Here is a 4,107-nt window from a genome sequence, read left to right as displayed (position 1 = left end):
ATATATATATATATATATATATATATCTATATATATATATATATATATATATATATATATATATATATATATATATATATATATATATATATATAATATATATATATATTATATATATATATATATATTATATATATATATATCTATATATATATATATATATATATATATATATATATATATATATATATATATATATATTATATATATATATATATATATATATATATATTATATATATATATATATATATATTATATATATATATATATATATATATATATATATATATATTATATATAGATATATATATATATATATATATATATATATATATATATATATTATATATTTTATATATATATATATATATATATATATATATATTATATATATATATATATATATATATATATATATATATATATACTATATATATATGCATACATACACCAACGCACACAGGCATTTAAAAGCAATAGAATTGAACCCGTTTCAGCACTTGGATATAAAACTCTGCTTAAGGGTTAAAGCATAATAGGATGCAGTTTAGTATCGAGACTTTTGCAGCTGCATATGAATGACACATCAAAATGACTTGAGGTTTTTTTTTTTTTTTTTAGCCGGGCGCGTCACGGTTAATGGCGTACCCTGTATGACCCTAGAGAAAAAAAAAAAAAGGAAAAAAGATCAACGTGCATTAGCGTCAGTATTACCGGTAATGACTGAATGGGAGGAATTTTTGGTGAATTTTGTATTGCGTGAGATCTTGTCTCAATGTCCTGCCTTCGGCTAATGTCATTTATGAGGTAGGTGGATTGAAACCTGAAAATTAATTGAATGTGGGATATAAAAGCATTCTAGGTTATAAGAACTCATTCCACATTCTGGAGCTGGAACTTTCCACACTCATTCCACATTCTGGATCTGGAACTGTTAACACTCATTTTGCATCCAGGATCTGGAACTTTCCACACTTATTCCACATTTCGGATCTAGAACTTTCCACACTCAAGCCACATTCTGGATCTGGAAATTTCCACGCTCGTTCCGCATTCTATATCTGGAACTTTCCTCACTCATGCCACATTCCAGATCTGGAATTTTCCACACTTATTCAGCATTCTGGATCTGGAACTGTCCACACTCATTCCACATTCTGGATCTGGAACTTTCTATACTAGTCCACGCTCATTCCACATTCCAGATCTGGAACTGTCCACGCTCATTCCACATTCTGGATCTGGAACTGTCCACGCTCATTCCACATTCTGGATCTGGAACTTTCTATACTCGTCCACGCTCATTCCACATTCTGGATCTGGAACTGTCCACGCTCATTCCACATTCTGGATCTAGAACTTTCTACATTCGTCCACGCTCATTCCACATTCTAGATCTGGGACTGTCCACGCTCATTCCACATTCTAGATCTGGAACTGTCCACGCTCATTACACATTCTGGGTCTGGAACTGTCCACACTCATTCCACATTCTGGATCTAGAACTTTCTACATTCGTCCACGCTCATTCCACATTCTAGATCTGGGACTGTCCACGCTTATTCCACATTCTAGATCTGGAACTGTCCACGCTCATTACACATTCTGGGTCTGGAACTGTCCACGATCATTCCACATTCTGGATCTAGAACTTTCTACATTCGTCCACTCTCATTCCACATTCTGGATCTGGTACTGTCCACTCTCATTCCACATTCTAGATCTGGAACTTTCTATACTCGTCCACGCTCATTCCACATTCTAGATCTGGAACTGTCCACGCTCATTCCACATTCTGGATCTGGAACTGTCCACGCTCATTCCACATTCTAGATCTGGAACTTTCTATACTCGTCCACGCTCATTCCACATTCTAGATCTGGAACTGTCCACGCTCATTTCACATTCTGGATCTGGAACTGTCCACGCTCATTCCACATTCTGGATCTGGTACTGTCCACGCTCATTCCACATTCTGGGTCTGGAACTGTCCACGCTCATTCCACATTCTGGATCTGGAACTTTCTATACTCGTCCACGCTCATTCCACATTCTAGATCTGGAACTGTCCACGCTCATTCCACATTCTGGGTCTGGAACTGTCCACGCTCATTCCACATTCTGGATCTGGAAATTTCTATACTCGTCCACGCTCAGTCCACATTCTAGATCTGGAACTGTCCACGCTCATTCCACATTCTGGGTCTGGAACTGTCCACGCTCATTCCACATTCTGGATCTGGAAATTTCTATACTCGTCCACGCTCATTCCACATTCTAGATCTGGAACTGTCCACGCTCATTCCACATTCTGGATCTGGAACTTTCTTTTCTCGTTCATGCTCATTCCACATTCTGGATCTGGAACTGTCCACGCTCATTCCACATTCTGGATCTGAACTGTCCACGCTCATGTCCACATTCTGGATCTGGAACTTTCTATACTCGTCCACGCTCATTCCACATTCTGATCTGGAACTGTCCACGCTCATTCCACATTCTGGATCTAGAACTTTCTACATTCGTCCACGCTCATTCCACATTCTAGATCTGGGACTGTCCACGCTCATTCCACATTCTAGATCTGGAACTGTCCACGCTCATTACACATTCTGGGTCTGGAACTGTCCACGCTCATTCCACATTCTAGATCTGGAACTGTCCACGCTCATTCCACATTCTGGATATAGAACTTTCTACATTCGTCCACGTTCATTCCACATTCTAGATCTGGAACTGTCCACGCTCATTCCACATTCTGGATCTGGAACTGTCCACGATCATTCCACATTCTGGATCTGGTACTGTCCACGCTCATTCCACATTCTGGGTCTGGAAACTGTCCACGCTCATTCACATTCTGGATCTGGAACTTTTCTATACTCGTCCACGCTCATTCCACATTCTAGATCTGGAACTGTCCACGCTCATTCCACATTCTGGGTCTGGAACTGTCCACGCTCATTCCACATTCTGGATCTGGAAATTTCTATACTCGTCTACGCTCATTCCACATTCTAGATATGGAACTGTCCACGCTCATTCCACATTCTGGGTCTGGAACTGTCCACGCTCATTCCACATTCTGGATCTGGAAATTTCTATACTCGTCCACGCTCATTCCACATTCTAGATCTGGAACTGTCCACGCTCATTCCACTTTCTGGGTCTGGAACAGTCCACGCTCATTCCACATTCTGGATCTGGAAATTTCTATACTCGTCCACGCTCATTCCACATTCTAGATCTGGGACTGTCCACGCTCATTCCACATTCTAGATCTGGAACTGTCCACGCTCATTAACACATTCCTGGGTCGGGAACTGTCCACAGGGCTCATTCCACATTCTGGATCTAGAACTTTCTACATTCGTCCATGCTCATTCCACATTCTAGATCTGGGACTGTCCACGCTCATTCCACATTCTAGATCTGGAACTGTCCACGCTCATTACACATTCTGGGTCTGGAACTGTCCACGCTCATTCCACATTCTAGATCTGGAACTTTCTATACTCGTCCACGCTCATTCCACATTCTAGATCTGGAACTGTCCACGCTCATTCCACATTCTGGATCTAGAACTTTCTACATTCGTCCATGCTCATTCCACATTCTAGATCTGGAACTGTCCACGCTCATTCCACATTCTGGATCTGGAACTGTCCACGCTCATTCCACATTCTGGATCTGGTACTGTCCACGCTCATTCCACATTCTGGGTCTGGAACTGTCCACGCTCATTCCACATTCTGGATCTGAACTTTCTATACTCGTCACGCTCATTCCACATTCTAGATCTGGAACTGTCCACGCTCATTCCACATTCTGGGTCTGGAACTGTCCACGCTCATTCCACATTCTGGATCTGGAAATTTCTATACTCGTCCACGCTCATTCCACATTCTAGATCTGGAAATTTCTATACTCGTCCACGCTCATTCCACATTCTAGATCTGGAAACTGTCCACGCTCATTCCACATTCTGGATCTGGAACTTTCTATACTCGTCCACGCTCATTCCACATTCTAGATCTGGAACTGTCCACGCTCATTCCACATTCTGGGTCTGGAACTGTCCACGCTCATTCCACATTCTGGATCT

This window comes from Macrobrachium nipponense, chromosome 38 (assembly GCF_015104395.2).
Source record: "Macrobrachium nipponense isolate FS-2020 chromosome 38, ASM1510439v2, whole genome shotgun sequence".
Lineage (NCBI taxonomy): Eukaryota > Metazoa > Arthropoda > Malacostraca > Decapoda > Palaemonidae > Macrobrachium > Macrobrachium nipponense.
This window is presented reverse-complemented; position numbering follows the sequence as displayed.